This window comes from Channa argus, chromosome 14, assembly GCF_033026475.1.
Source record: "Channa argus isolate prfri chromosome 14, Channa argus male v1.0, whole genome shotgun sequence".
Taxonomy (NCBI): Eukaryota; Metazoa; Chordata; class Actinopteri; order Anabantiformes; family Channidae; genus Channa; species Channa argus.
Genome location: NC_090210.1, coordinates 16684414 through 16701499, shown reverse-complemented (window position 1 = coordinate 16701499; position 17086 = coordinate 16684414). Strand labels below are relative to the sequence as shown.

The following is a 17086-nucleotide window of genomic DNA, read 5'->3' as shown; positions in this document are numbered from 1 at the left end:
CAATTCAGAGGGAAGGCCACTAGTTGGACTGTGTCTCCCTCTACAGGACACCAAGCATCTTCACTTCCTACTTGCCTTTTTTTTTTTTTTTTTTAAAAATCATGTTCATGCTCCAGCTGTCTTGTGCAGGGTTTCTGGCTCCATCCGTGTGCATTATTCCTGACTTTTTATTTATTGATAAAGACAACATAGATTTATATTACGGGAGAGCAGCAATGGTGGGAATGAAGAGAAGTCTTTAAATAATCTCATATTGAAACGTTTTTTTTTTTTTAAATTATTATTTATTTATATTTTGGTTTGCCAATCTTTCACTTTACCCCATAGCCACTGTATGAATCCCACCCTTTCATTTTTCTCTGCAAGAACAGATTTGTTAGGGTTTGGCATCAGAAACACAGTGTGCAGAGACATAATTTCTTTATAGTAGTAATTTGTTGTCCTTGCAAATTGATACAACATTGCTTTTCACCTTTTTGTGGGAAATATAGAATAAATGCACATTAAGCAGGACTTTTAACTGCTACACAGCATGTACAGTATATTAGTGTTAGTGCACTGGGCTTATTCATAGATTTCATAGATTCATAAATTCATAGATCTATAGCACTACTATTTTAATAGCAAGTACTTCTTAAACAAAGCCACCCTGTGCAGAAAGCTTGTGCTTTATGAGTTCCTGCTGGGACTCTCTAATGCTCACACGGCTACCACAAAAATCTGATCTTACCTTAAAATGTTTACTTTAAATGTTTTCTCCACACTCTGTGCAATTCTAATTCAGTTGTGTTTCTTTCAGCCAGACTTATGTTGTTTTTGCGTGTTGTTGTCCACTCCACTATTCTAGTGAATGTTTGTAAATCAATGTTTGATCTGCGGGGAGGTCGAAATCCTAAATTATAGTAGATAACGTTCAAAAATTTGAATGCAAATTTTAAACATATCACACACAAATGCATTCAAGTTTTTGCAATATATTAAACACTGTTTGTTTATTGTTGTTTTTGTAACATTTGTTTGCAGTTGTTCTGTCCTAAATGAATCATGCACTACGTATGTCTAATATGCTCACGTAATTTGTTTGTCAAAACACTTCTTCTTGATGCCTTCTTATGTATACTTAAGCTATAGCAAACAACATTGTCACTGATTTAGAGAAAAAAAATCGTATTAATGGATTTTTCTTTTTAATTTCCAGTACCGGTATGTTACAGCAGCTTCACCTTCTAGGTTGTTGGTGTAATGTTTAATCGACGTGTTTACAGTGTGCCCGTACACCTTTTATGTTGCATCTGAGGCTGTGTCCGAACTGTATTTGCTTCCTGGCTGTTTGCCAGGCTTTTTAAGGCTTGTAATGTTGTGTATAGAAAACACAAATATAGCTTACTGTGCATAACATATTGAATCCCTGCAATGCTGGTTCAGCTTTTACTATTTACTTAATATGTGTAATTTGAAGAAAAAAAGCATCTTGGCAGTATTTGAAAATGATGAATATGTTTTCCTTTAACTTATGCACTTTTGTTTGTTTTTTCCCTTTTTTTCCATATCAAAGTCACAAATTATATCTGTCCCAAGATTAAATTCTTGGTACATTTAGCGACTGCTTTAAAATATACCGTCCACATTCTAATTTATGTAGTGTATATTAGGTTCAAAAAGAGTAAATAATTCCTTTTTAGTCTCTTTGTTTTAATAGAAATTCCCGTTTTTATATGACAGGAACCTTAGTGTCGTACTGGGACATAAAGCAGTCTATCCTACAATGTAACCACATTCTAATTTCTACCTAAAAACACAGGCAGTGGCTTACCAAGCCAGCTGGCTGAATCTGTGCCTATATATGTTTTTTCCACTTCAAACTTGTCACCTGTGAAACAAATTTTGTAGATTACTGCTGACACAGGCCCAGTAAAACAACCTAACTGATATCTTCCTTCAATTCTACACACTAGTAGAAGTGAGTACAGACTTTTCAGACACTGTTAGAGAATGTGTAAAGTCAGACGTTTGAAGTTGCAGGGGTATAATATTTGTAATGGTATATTTTATGATATATTTTGCTGTTTTTCATTTAGAAAGAAAAATCTATTTTCTAGCTATTTTGTGCTGTATAGTGAACAGTTTTTGTTTTACTAAACCATTAACTCTTTTTTTGACTCAGAGAATTGTCACGAGTATGTCTTCAAAGCAAGGATTTTTTTCATGTTGTCTCCCCTCTTTGCATCTGTTCAATATAGTTTACCTCACCAGCTCTGAAGTCAGAAAGATTCAAGTGGCTCAAAATCATAGAACTGTAGAGTGTAACAACCAAAACAAATTAGATTTATGAATAGAACAAAAGCAGAATTTATTGCATCCACAAAATAGCTTGGGAAATCAGAATATATTTTCTGTACCACTTGACAAACCCATGTACAGTCTTGTAGTTTGCTCTCTTTATCTACTACTGTGATAGCCTACTATATCAATATTTAACAGGAATTTATACCAACCATAACCAGAAACATGACTGTATTTATGACATGTAAAGACTTCTAAACATGGTGTTTTGTAAAGTTTACTGTGGAACAGATTATTTGTTGTTTGTTTATTGCTTTGTTGCCTTTTAAGTCGGATTCATTCTGTAATGGCTGATCTAAAACTGTTCTACTGTCTGAGGTTAGATGGACTTAAAGAATGTGTGTGTGCACGCACACATGCTTTTGTGTGTGTGTGTGTGTGTGTGTGTGTGTGTGTGTGTGTGTAATATTGATGAAAAATACTTGTGAAAAATGTGCATTTCTGATCTTTTCACTGTGACCTGCTCTATCAATGAGAGTGTGAAGTCAGTGTGTGTGTGTGTGTGTGTGTGTGTGTGTGTAACTGGGATAGACAGAAGGAGAGAAACAAAAAGTGATGCAGTGGTCTGTATAAATACGGATAAACAATCGTCAGCACCACAAAATTTTAAAACATACTTTTCTCTCACGTTTCATACCCCTTTTGACTAATACCACTTACTGTGTATAAAACAATAACAAACATATTTTGAAGGTCAAATCATATACTATTTTGACCTAGAGGGTTGATGATAACTTTAGTAAGCTACTTTAGCTTTATCCTCCACTACATCACTGAGTAGAGTGAATGGGTGTGTGTGTGTGTATGCATGTATGTGCCTGCATGTGTGTGTGTCACTGTCCCATGCCGGCCAGGCGGCCATGTGTGCCACCATGCTCTGTGACTGCACAGTGTATCAATAAATCTGGACTCAAAGGGCTCAGATCATGTCTGCCTGTCTTCATTTGTCCACCAGTGTTACCCACATCATGGATAATACTACTCAGCCTGGGAAGATGGGTCAATAATGTCTTCTGCACTTCTGCAGGACTTTAGCAAACCTGAGAAAAGAATCAGTGGTCACACCACCCGTTGTATTTGGGTTTGGAGTCTACGAGTTTGTCTAACAGAAAAATGCAAGCAAATATTTTGAGAACGTATGTCCATTTTTGATAAATCAGATTATTTTTCAAATTAATTAACATGGTCATGTTGCTGGTGTGCTTCCTACGTCTGCAATGGCGATCTTAGTCTCTTTGGGAGCCCTAGGCAAAGAAGCCCTTGAGGCTCCCTAGTAGTTAGATAGGACCCCACTTTTATCTGTTTTGGCTCTCTTGATGGTATAGCTCTGTATTTGTGACACCCAAAAGGCCCAAGTTCATAACGGTTTCACAAAAACTTCTATATAAGCGAACACAATTCTACTCTTCTTCTATTTCCTCACAAGAAAACAAATGTGGATTTCAATGTGTACACAACTCAAATCTTGAGTTTCTTTTAGCACATTCATCTGAAAACAGCCTAAACTATAAGTGACAAACAAGTGCATATTTGGGGGTTCTCAATTTAATACTTTAAAAATCCGCCTCATAGTTAAACCTTCTAATTTAGCAGTGATTAACCCTTAGCGTTTTGTTAAAAACAGATTTGCACTGTATAGTGTAAAATAAATGTCTTTATGTAAATGTCTTTTTTCATGTCTATGGTTTAGTCTCTACTTTACTGCATCTCTTTATCAGTCCACACAAAAAAGCATGGCTGTCCACTAGTTCCTGATTACCTTAAAACTTAAATTAAAAGCATAATTGGTATATGTTTTATTTTGTTAAATATAGTATCAATGACAAAACAGTAACTGCTGTTCTTGCAGCTCAGTGTTATCAAATTTGATGGTGGAGGACCAAGACGAATACTGCATTAATGCTAATACCTTCTAAGGTACTTTAAAAAAAATAATATATTATTGATCCCCTTACCAGTCTATTAATTTTATTTCTCATAGCTTATTGTGGGTATGTCTGTGCATTGAGCTCAGCCTCAACATTATGTATCTCAGCCAGTATCATGGAGGCTGTTTAACATACTTTTTTTATGCACCACTCTAATCAGAAAACAAGACTTTTAGTAGTGTTACTTAATCTGGGACAACCATGCCAAGAAAATGTGCTAGTTTAACTAACTAACTTTGGAAATCACCATTTTATTGGACAAACCAAATATAAACATATTTTTGCCGGGGAGAAAAAACTACCTAATCACCACTCTAGCTTACAACTTTGGGCTAAGAAGTAACTGCTAATGTACCATTCATGCTAGCAAACTCCTGACACAGTCTTATCTATTTCTTTCTGGGACATCTTAAATACAACCCACACCACACCACATTTGCCACGATAAAATTACCTCTTGTATCCAACATCTTCGTTTTTAAAGTTGTTATTGTATCATTATTAAAACGTGTTACCGTTACCATAAATGGAGTAAATGTATGTCGAATATTTGCACTAGTCACTGACCGCGCCCTGTTAGCCCTTTGCAATTCGGCACCTTCAAACGCAAAACTCGCAAGTTTACGGTGACAAACAATATTAGGTTAGCATAAAACACACACTTGGCTAAGATATAAAGCATAAAAGTCTAATATGTCATAAAAGAGAGCTTACCACAGTCATGGCAAATGGCGTCAATAAAATTCAGCTTTCCAGAGTGAATATCTTACACTGGAAGTGTCCACCAGTTTTGTTGTGGCATAAGTCCATGTTATTTTTCCTTCCTGTTACATTATGCAACTCATAGACCTTTTTCACCTGCGTCGATAGTCTGCACCACAGAAGGCAGATTCAGTCGCATTCACTTTTGTTTATTTTGTTGTTTAATTGTCTTTTTTAATTTACATTTATTTAGATTTTTCTCCTTGTGGAGAAATTCACACCCCGGCAGGTTGTTAATTCCCGGTGTAATAATACTCTGTCCCTCACTCCTGCTGGAACCTTCCAGACCTGCCATTCTCAATCCAGCCGCCAGATGGTCCCACACGTTCCCTCTAGTTCCAGTCACCTGACCTCCCCAACCCACTCACAAACTTGTTACTCATTTCCCCATCAGTCCAGACAGTATATATACAAGCCAATTCCACCTGCTCCCTGCCAGATTGTCATGCTGTTGATGCTGTGGGCTCTTGTTCTTGCTGCATTGCCTCCTTGCCTGTTACTTGCTGCTTGTTGGCTTGGTTGTCATCATTTGTTCATTTAATGTCACTTCACTGCACCTGCCCAGCTGCCCCACCTCTCCGTCTGCATTTGTGGTAATGCTATGTCTCTGTGCGGTCATATTGTAATGTTTTGTGGAGTTCTGTGTTATTGTGAGTCTCTCTGTTGTTTTTATTGGTGTATCTTTGTGATCCTTTACTGTGTGTTTTTTGTAGTTTTGAATCTCTTTTTAGCAGTTGGCCCTTTTAGTAATCCAATAATGATCCACATTTAACAACTTTAAAAATAAACGTTATCACATCCATCACACAAACAAACACATTAATATCTTTGAAGTGCCTTTGATCATTTATTTAAGATTAACATAGAGAAAATCATTTTTTTTTAGCACATAACTGGTCGCATTCAGTGAAATCCACATTGACTGCAACATGGAGACAACTCACGGTTAATAATCCACTAGATGTCTCTGTTTGTCTTCAAATTACACTGGAGCTTCACCAACATCATTGCTCTCAGGCTCACAGGGCCCGTGGCACCAAAACTGATCAACAGACTTGATGTATACCTCGTCTCTCTCCCAAGATAGTCAGTGAATAGCCTTTTATTCACCGTGTAGGCAACTCCACAAACATTATACACAGAACACATATTTATCACAAGTAGCATGCATATTCATGGGCAGGTTGATGGAGCTTGTGGAGAGATGTGTATGACTTCTCAGCACAACGCTGAGTGCCGGAGCAGAAGGCGAATGTTAATTCAATTATACGGCAGCTGTTCCTTGGTGCCCATGGCCACAGTGTTTGCACTAGAACAGAAATCTTGTATTAGGTCCCTTGCCATAAAAGACCATTGCCAGGCATGGGAATGGGGACTGCCTGTAACCAAAAGCCATCAACAGTATTTTAAAGAGCTTTTAATGCTTATTTTTACCTCAATTGAGAAATTTGGTACAGCTGCAAAGTTCGATTTTTGTTTTTCAATGTTATAGCTCATTGTCGATTTCCAGGGATTTTGTTTTTGGTCATTAATTTATTAAATAGTCGGTGTGCTTAGAAATTAAACATGCAAATGTGTTTTTTTTTTTTTTTTTTTTTTGTCAGGTGAAGGGTTGTTTGAAAGACACAACACTCCCAAGGTGAGTGTTCCATTATTTAGTTGTGAAAAGGTGATCTCTTGCATCACATTTATCATGTTCTGGGTTCACTGGTGACAAGATTCTGTGTCTAAATTAACACCTATTTGTTATGAGCACAAAATCATCATACCACGTATATAACTCCGGATTCACGTGCAAATGTAGTTTCTCCATGCATGCGCATCAGTGTGTGTTGGTATTTGTGCTCCACCCCACCTCCTGTCCCGGGCTCAGGCAGAGCTCCAGTACGACTTGATGAGGAAGAGTGGGAGGAGGAGGGTGTGAAGACAGCCGCCAGTCTGTCCCCCATTGCCCAGCTCTCAGAGACTCACTCTGTGGGATTCAATGTCACAGCCACTGGCAGGAACTGCTGTTCTGATGTTACCTGGGCCTGCTAATCACTTTTTGTCATCAAAAGGCAAACAGCCACACCTGTTGCAAGGTTGCCCTCAACTGCACATTGGATATGTACATATGGATATGTACAAAATATGCACGCATACAAATGCGGATGCACCCTAACAGAAAGTGATGCCTGGTTATCATCATCCAAACACATGTAATTGTCGGCTGAGGCTGAGGCAAACAGTGAATTAAATAGGAATGCAACCAAACATTTATGTATTAATTTATCTTGAGAAATGATCTATAAAATGCACAAATATTTTTGATTACAAAGCTCAAAATGCCATCTTCAGGTTGCTCTCTTTAAAATCCAAGGATATTCAGTTTGTCGTCATGTAAAACGCAGCAAGTCTTTTTGACATGCTGATAATTACGAATCAATTGATTATCAGCCAATTATTTCTCTGCTTATTTCTCAACTAATTCATTAAACCAGCTCTAAAGAGAAGATAAAAATAAGTCTTGTGCTATCGCATCGAGGTTTCAGTATTTTGGCAACCCTTCCTCTAACCTAAGCAGAACAAACAGCATGTTCTACACATGGCCAGATCATGCAGCGTGTAAAGTAGACATTACGTATCAAGCTGTTTAATAAAAATGAAACCCCGTCTATCCACTGGAAAAAGCGCAGAGCTCTATTTAGAGTGACTGATCGAGAGCCCAGAATCAAAGGGCCCTGTGGCACGAGCTGCTAGTGTGTCTGGGAATTGGCCCAACTCTTAAAGAGCCAAGCTTCCCTCATCTTGACTGGGGGCCGACCCCCAAATAGGAAGAAGCTATTTCTGCTGGCAGCCAAGTGGTTGCTTTTCTGGAAGCCTGTCAGGTGAGGAGTTGAGGCTGCCAAGTGTAACCCCCTCAGGTGGGCACAAGGGGCAGGGCAAACACCCATCATGGCAGCCGCACTGTGACACACAGCAGATGATGTGAGTCGCTGAGGGCACTGATGTCTGATGTCTCCAGACAAAGCTCTGCTGGGAGGATCTGATCATTTAAATTATACTTTTAAGGTAATTAGTGAGCAGACCATGGCTGCCCTGAGATGTGATATGTACTAAGTGGTCAAGAATGTATAACTCCATATAGCATTTTATAATGAGTTACCATCTAAATGTTCAGTGTAACCATTGAGACATAAGACAACAACCCTAAAAATCACCTTATTTCATAAATGTTTTTAAAGAAATGTCAACACAATACCAGTATACCAGTAAGGCCCAGTAGAACAATCTCTTTTATATTTTATATTGGCCAGTAATGAAGTCTAAACTAAGTCTGTTTCAAACTCAGTGTAACAGTTTTAAACTTTTTTAGGCATTTCACCTGGTTGACAGTCATGCTCTGCTGCAGAAATTAAGGTGGCCTGGTCTTCCGATGGTTCTCCAGCCATCTACAGTAATTTGCCTCCACCAACTAGGTCCATGATAATCATATCATATCACATGTTTGCAACTCAAATATTAGATTATACAAGTATTTGTAGCAAATCTGAACTGAATCAACAAGGGGCTTAAATTAATTCTAATCTTTAATTTTAAAGTTTCTTTCGAAAAATAAATGTTTATTTTATTTTAGTTTTTATTTCAGCTTCCAGTAATTTTGTAAACTTGTGTCTAGATCATTTTAAAACCTGCATAAAGAAATGTAAAATTGTATAAATAATATTGAATTAAAAAATAATGTGAATTCAGGTTTGTATAAAGAAGAACATGAATAATTAATAAATCTTAAGTTTTCCATTTGAGGCATAGAATAAGCTTTGTTTGGTGGTGTACTCACTTCCAAGTAAAAGGACCAATCCAAGAATGTAAGGATACAATTAGAAGTAATAGTCGTGCTTTAAAAGTGCCAACATCCTCTCAGCAAAAATTATATTTCTCAATTTTTAACAGTGATGCTTTAATGTATAAATTGGATTTTACTGTTTAACTTTATATACAGTTTGATAACAAATCTCAGGGAAATGATTATTAAGACAGAACAATGAAAAAACTAAGATATGCTACTCTGGATAAATGTTTGGAACTATTCTCAAGTGTTTCTTTGAATGTAAATAATTTTACTTAATTTAATTAGAATTAAATTTGAAAAGAAGATCTCAGTTTGGTGACTTTTTTCAATTTTAATTCATAATGTGAACATAACTACAGCTGTGGGATGAAGACAAACAGTAAGCCATGTGAGTGAAAAGTCCCATGTTTACAAAATGGAGTAAAATCAAGATACTTAAGTAAACTTCAAGACCTGTAAATTATTATCATACTTTTGAGAAAATGCAGCCTACTTTAACATTCCACCAGTGTCATTTCTTAACGTAAATGATTAACGTTTAAGACATTGTGCATTGTTCAGTGAGCTCCCAAGATTTATCAGTGTATACTTACTGTATTTCCTTTGTTGTGCTGTTCTGCCATCCATCATACAGCATTTCAGTCTAAATCAACCTCAAACCAATTTAACACTGCGACACCATGTTGCTCGTTCTTGCTAAAACTGGTTAAACACAGATGGCGTGGTGTCATGTTGAGATATTTCCAGCAACGTTACAATGGAGTTTAATAGAGTGGAGAAGAAGGTGGAGTTATGCTTAACAGTCAGGGGTGAATTTACTCATTATGAATTCCGTTCTTCATCTTCTGTTTTCAGTTTAATTGAAAAACATTCGACTGCTACGCACCAATTCACAAAAAGTTTTTAATTTAAAGTTGTAATTTCAGTGAAACTCTTGAAACAGCACTTTGCTATTTACAGTGCAGTAAATATATTGTCGCTATACCTTTTTAGACATGCAGTGGTTTTGAGACTTTATCCACATATGTTAAAGGCGCCACCTAAACTTTTTGACCACTAGTAGCGCTGTTGAGCTTTCAGGAATGGGTGGGGGTGGTAACATGCCAAGAAATGCAGTGAAAAAGGCTGCTGAATAAATCACACACAATGGATCAGTTTTTAAACATTCCGTGTGACAGTTTATAGATGCTTACGCTCCACAGAATGACTCAAAGCATGGAGCTAAAGGCAAAAGGTGATTAGCTAAGCTTCACTTAAGATTAAACAGCACAGAGGCAGCTACACCTGGTGTCTCACTCACCATCTACAGCTCACACCCAACATGCCAAATTGACTTTTTTTAATGTGCACAAAACCAGAAATGTTGAAAGGACAACAAGCTCAACATGGCTTCAGTCCTAGATTTAGTATCTTTCTTCTAATTTGACTCTCGACCTATTCCTTCATTGCATGGACTAAAGTGTCAAGATTAGTTTTAGGATCTTATTTGTCAATGTTTCTTGGGCTCCATAAAGAGCTGAAGGTGAAGGTAAAGGTGACAACAAAGTCACGAAGTCAACAAAGTATCGTGTGGCTGAAGGTTGGGATTGACTGCCGAATATTTTCATGAAAGAAGCTAGGAACTTATAATGAAACAGGATAATAGACAACTAATTAAATTGATGCAGACATGACACAGGCCCAGGTGCCCGAGAGCTCCAAAGGCCCATGGGGTTGCTTTTTCAGTTAAAAGAAATAATGGCCACTGACCTGAAACTATTCCAAATAGCTGAGAAATTACCAAACACAGACATGAAATGACACAAAAACGGAAACAAAATGTCCCAAAACCACTGCAAAATGTCTACAAGCAGACATAAGATGACATATAGGAAAGGCTGAGGGACCTTTCACCTTTCTGTGGCTAGGAGCACATTTTCCTATAATTCGGCCATGGACGTACAATGATGTCGTTGTTCTTCCTTGGTCGCCATTTTTTTACTTCTGGTAACAGGGAGGATGTAGTTCCAGCTCTTTTCCACTCAGATTATGATTTAATAGGACACAAATTCTCTACAGACTTTATCGCTGAATGCATCATTCATTCAGCAATAAACACCATGGCTAACCATATAAATCTTTGTTCTGAAGTATTTATAAGCAAATAAAGCAATAGTTTGACATTTTGGGAAATATAGATGTAACACGTTAATTTGGAAGCCCGATTTTGTTGCCTTTGGACAATGCCAGACTACAGTAGTTGTTTCCCTCTGTGGCCAGTCATTACGCTATAAGCTAAACTAAACCACTGCTGGCTGGAGCTTCATATTTGTGAGACAGATAACGAGAGACAGTGAGTCATCAAAATGTCAGTCCATTCCATTTATAATTGTGAAAATGAGATCCTGCACCAAAAGGAAGAGCCCAGTCCAAAAAGAAGATGGTAAGAGGCATCTCAAGCAAGAGGCCTGTTTGTAGTACTTGTGATCATTTTTCTTCTACTGTATGTGGCTGAGCGCACAGCAGGTTACACAGGAATGTCAGGGTCAGCAAAAGCAGAGGCGGTTGCAAACAGCTTGGACAAAATATGCAAAAATCCAACTGAAGTTGCTGCACACACTAAAAAATCTTGCGCCACAACTTTGATTATGAATGAGAAGTGGTTTCAAACACAGCAAGACGAGTGTGGATTAGGTGAGAAAACGACATTACAGCCCTGTCAATCATTCCAGCTTCATCATTTAAAAAACATCCAGCACTTCTGCTAAAAAATGCTTAAAAATCTGTAAGTAGTCAGTAAAATCATGTGCAAGATGAAAACTTTATTTTGTGAACTTTCCGTTTCTGAGGTGCTGCGTAGTGAAGCTGCTCCTTCCGAGCGGTTTCCCCCGCTCACTGTTGTCAGACGCCACATCCTCTCTTTCAAAGAGCACTAAATGGAATTTATCGTACATTTTAAACAATGCTTATACAAAACCAAAGATTTATTTAAATATAAAATCTGACACATTTTTATTTATTTTATCACTTTCTGGGAATGGAAGTGTCGCATTCTACCACAACAGATTGTCGCCGCCACTTTGAATGTGTGCGAACAGATTGTGCTTTGAAAGAGAAACGGGTGCCTCCAGCAACATTTCACGTCTGCATCCCATCTCTGTCTGAAAACGGGACTAACATCCTTACATTATACATTTTCAAAAACATATCCATTATTCATATCCCCATATTTTAATACTATTAGCACTTCTTTGCCACCCACCTAAATACCTGTGTGTTTCCTATCAAAGGAGCAGCAACAGTCTGAGGTAGTTCCTCTGGCTGTGTGTGAGGAAATGAGTTGGGATTAAGAAAATGCTGCAGCGGTGGACCATCAGACTGAATTAAATTAGATCTGTGAGGTGATTATATTACCGTGTGCTACAAAACCTTGGATCCAGACACAAATGGGCACTGGAGAACCTTCACTTTTCCCTCTCACCGGACTGTTTGTGTTGATAGACAACAAAGGCAAACACACACACAAAAACACAGCTCTCCACCTGTGTGGGTGGGAGGTGTGGCCACTCAGCAGCTGAGTGGGCCAACATATGGAGTTTCTAATTGGGTAGAACAGCACAGCTGGAGGACACCAGTCCAGGACCTGGCCTCTGGTAATCAGTCCCACAGTCCTCAGCTCTCCTCTGCACATTCATTGTGCTGCATCTGAGCCTTCGGTGTGTGAGCGTTGTTGTTGAGCGAATGTGTTCTCACACCTCACTTGCCCACGAAGACGGTTTTTAAAACGTGATTTCCTTTTCAAATCAAAGTCATATTTATAGCATGAATTTGTCTGTTGGCAACATCACGTTACGCTTCTCACTTTACACAGTTATACAGATTGATTTTGTGTTGAAAATGATTGAAAGGAACAGGATTGTTGTAAAACCATCAGCAAATCATGTTTCATGTTGGTCTCAGTGGTGAGAAGCAACCCAGACCTGCAAATATTTGAAATATCAGTGACGATTAATATTAAACCAAACCACAATCTGTCCATAACTCAACCTAACCTAAGCCCTGCTGTCCAGTGTAAAGCATCTGAAAACACTTGAAATGCCTATAAAGGGCTGATGAGAAGAACTACATAGCGCTACTGTGTTTCTGCTTCATCACAAAAACTGAACATTATCTATGTGGTGTGCTTGTTTACAGAGACAAGTACATTTACTCAAACACTGTACTTAGTTACACTTGTGAGGTACTTTTGCTCTACTTAATTATTGTTTGTTTTGTGCTAATTTAATCTTCTACTCCATTGCAGTGCGGGAGTAAATACTGTATATAAATATACACTACTGACAGCTTTAACTGCAGATTTTAAATCATCAGATTAAAGTTGGTTGGTTAAACAATAAAACAGGATAAAAAGCAAAATTATAGTCACTTTAATCAACAGTAACATACTATGTAATATACTGTAAAATATACTATGATGTTTACAGTATAGAAGTTCAAAGTGGCCAAAGTGTAAATTATAAGTACTTTTGATGTTTACTTAGGTTGCTTACTTAGGTTAGATTTATTTGCAATGGTGTATCATTTAATATTTGAGTATTTTTAGAAAACGTATACAGTTAAAATTACTATATGTACAGCGTAATTATAATACTGCAGTCATACTTTCTGTTGGTAAAGCTTCTGTATCTGTTTTGTCTTTATTGTTGAAATGCAACTTTTTATACTTCGATTTTTCTAGACCTTTTTCAACCGGATTTGCCTGGATAAATAAAGGAAACAGTACTAATGACTAATGTTTGATTCAATTTGACCATGTTACACTTTGTTTGGCAAAAGAGCAAAATATTAGAAATTGTGATCAACAACAGCTTTATGATATGAGAACAATAATCGTAAATTAATTACTTGCAACAACCAAGGTTTTCACCATAGTATTAGGTATCCACATCTACTTAAAATAAATTAGTTACACTTGGGGCAGCATGAGCTTGTCCTTTCTAAGCATTTGTGGTTTATGTTTGGCCATTTGCCTCACTGTAAAGCAATGCAAAACAAATAGTGACAGCTGTTAGATTGTTGAAGAAACTGAAATTCAACAGTACAGGCCTCGTTACAGAGTTGACATCAGGATTTAAAAGTCCTTCTTCTTGACGATCAACTAAAGAAACGACCTCCGAGACAAAACTTCAACGACATGCAGTGATGCATTTTGAATAGGATCGTGTTGTATTGCCACACCATTACCATCTCTCCAACCACTTCATCTTGCACTCATCATACAGACATGAACTCCCTTTAACTGCTGACATCAATTGAGAAACGTTTGCAACTCAGCGTGCGATCAGCAGCGCCTTCATTTGCAGCTCTACACCACGCACCGTGCCTATAAAAGCTGATAATGTGATAATTAAAAGAGCTGACAGGCAAGAACTGTCAGCGAGACACCCTGATTTACCAACCTCTGCTATTTGTTATACCTCTTAAATTACAATGCTTCCACCCTTGAAGTATGAGATATAAAATACCAATTGAAATAATTAACTGGGTTCAAATTGTGAAATTTAAGAAAATGTGACGGTGCCTCGGTGCAGCACAGTTTGATAAAATCTTTCCTGAAATCATCACAGGATCTGATTCAGACTTGAAACACAGATTTCTAGCAGACAAAAGATCACTGCCATGTCTCTCTCCCTCTTTCTCTCTCAACCACACCATGATTTATTACCTGGAAAGACAAGAGAACTAATTAGTGGAGTAATTAATTAATATAAATTTGCATATTTGCATTTGCAATTAGTGCAGTCAACTGATTAGTCTGAGATGGGGAGTTTGACTCATCAGATGCTGGTGTGTGTGTGTGTGTGTGTGTGTGTGTGTGTGTGTGTGTTGGACCAGAACTATTAGCAGACCAGCTGAGGTATTTTAGGAGGGTAGGTAGTGATGAAGTTTATTTATTTATGTGTGTATTTTTTGGTGTATTCCTGGGCCGTATGTATTTTTCCATGTGCACGCTTAACACTCATTTGTATTTTGTGAGTAGACGTGTTGATGTTCTGACTCACACACAATACATTAGGTGTATTCACATTCACTAGTGTGTTGGGGTGTGTGTGTGTGTGTGTGTGTGTGTGTGTGTGTGTGGGTGTACACATGCTGTTATTGTGACTATGACCTGCTACTTTATCTCCATGTGGCCTTTCATGCTCTGAACACACACCGAGCTGTCATCAACATGCTGTGGCAGTGTGCTGCTGATCGATGTCTTGTAATGTCCAATACTGAGAGATTGATAAATCGCTTTAATTGATTCTCCTTGCAACAAGGTCATTCACATGCATAAGTTTGTGTGTGTGTGTGTTCCACATAACTGAGAAGTGCATATACCCATATCGAGTGCCAGCTGTGCCCCAGCCTGGATTTGGCAGTGTGCCACTGGACCTTTTCCATGGGGTGTACTTAATGTCTACGGTCCTGAGGTACCAACACTATGTGCATCCCTCTGCTGTGCTCACACCATCCTGTGCATGTGAGGTGCCTGCTGGAATTTGCATGTCATATAGAGCTGCAATGAATAATTGATGAATGGATTAGGTCATTGACAGAACAAGAATTAGTAACTGTTTCGTTGTTGTTTAATCATTTTTCGTTTTAGGGGCTGTGTATTTTGGGGTTTTAGTTTTTATTTTTCCTATTTTATAGATCAAACAATCAAACCAAATGCACATAAATCATAAAGAATATAATGCTTGTACCAATTGTAGTTGCTTAAACTGATTGCTGCCTCATTGTTTGATGCCATAGACTCCGCAGTATGTGTAAGAAAATAACATTGTTTTCTTTCCTTTGCTACAGTTTGTGGGTGCCTTATGAACGTTTTCTTATCAGAAGTCTTAAACCACATGATAACATCCTTTGTCAGAGCTTTGCCAAACTTGTGCAAATCATACCTGTAAAAATAAAAACATTTCCTGCTCTGACACTGCTATGACTAAGATTATGTTTCGGTTTAGATACAAACATGACAAACGTGGTAAACCAGGGGAGAGATCAGTAAGCAAGTAGTGAAGTAAGTTAAGTTAGGAACTTGGTCAAATTTAAGCAAAGGACATTTTGGGGTGAATTTATTTTTTCTTGGAAGTAAAATGTAGTAAAGCTAGTAGAAAGTTTGTTTTGCAGTTCTTTTGTCATACATCCTATATTATTACATCACATGTTATTCAGGTGACTTAGCCTCCGGAGAGGTTTGGATGCACTGTATGTATGTACATACAGCAGCTTTGTCTTGGTGCAAAGCTATAGCTAGATAATAGAAAATATAACTCCAAAAGAAAAGTGAATCCACATCATTCAGCCACAACTTTAAAACCCCCTGCTGATTGTAATTCTCTGCTGGACCATGTGCAGCAAGCTGACGTGCACTTGTGACGCCTGTCGATCATGGCCAGCATTAAAACCAGCGTTTGGTATTAATGTTGCGGCCGGTAGGGGTCCAATAAAAGAAAAACGAGGGTGCAATGGGCAACATCACCCATAGAAACGCTGTGTATATGCAACACATCAGATAGTTGGGAACAAGAAGCCTAACAGACATTGGGGAGAGGTAGTGGTGCATCAAAAGTACTGTCAGCAACACCAAACACAGATGCACAGCATATGGAGGTGGTCCATCGTATTAAGCCATATTTTACAGTTGGGGTCTCAGACAGCAGTAAAAAGTAGTAAAAATCTTAAATGGCTGAGCTGATTAAGTAATGTTAAATATGTTTCTGAAAGTGGCCCCAGGATTTTATACAGAACACTAAGGTTGGATGGCTTTTGTTTTAGTTTTTGTATTCACAACTGGAATAAAGTTTTAGTTTTGTTTAATGTAATTTAATTTAGGAGAGGTCTTTGCACAAGATTTAGTCCTATGAATTTTACATTAATCCACATGTATGTGACTTAAATACAGTTTAGGGTGGCACTAGGGGTCATGGTTAAAGGGCGTTCAGTCTTTCTCATATGTCCGCCTCACCTGTTGAGAATCCCTGCCCGCAATCTCTCCTTCGTGTCCCTCCTTTATCCCAAGCAAAAGCCATTAATTCCCCTACCTAACACGGGGAGATGCAGATATTAGTGGTTATCCTTCTCCGTTCTTTGCTTCTGACGGTAAACGTGGGCCTCCCGGTGCCCATTACCGGAGCTGCCAGATGATCGGTACGGAATGGATGTCCCATGGGACACTGAACACGTGGTCTCGGCT

General features: G+C 38.0%; 1 protein-coding gene and 1 long non-coding RNA gene across 6 annotated transcripts in view; one reads left to right on the top strand and one right to left on the bottom strand.

Moving 5' to 3' along the window:
* The window catches only part of pde1cb (phosphodiesterase 1C, calmodulin-dependent b), an 89845-nt gene extending 86584 nt beyond the window's left edge, over positions 1 to 3261 (top strand). For all 4 annotated transcript variants that reach the window (XM_067474160.1, XM_067474157.1, XM_067474158.1 and 1 more), the window contains one exon: positions 1 to 3261. This exon is cut by the window's left edge and continues 96 nt beyond it. The gene's annotated coding sequence lies outside the window, so the exon portion shown is untranslated.
* Positions 1 to 5309, bottom strand: part of LOC137098192 (uncharacterized) — a 46251-nt gene extending 40942 nt beyond the window's left edge. For both annotated transcript variants that reach the window (XR_010910582.1, XR_010910580.1), the window contains exon 1: positions 4986 to 5309. This is a non-coding gene — a long non-coding RNA (uncharacterized lncRNA). The remainder of the gene's footprint in view (positions 1 to 4985) is intronic.
* Positions 5310 to 17086: the final 11777 nt, after the last annotated feature.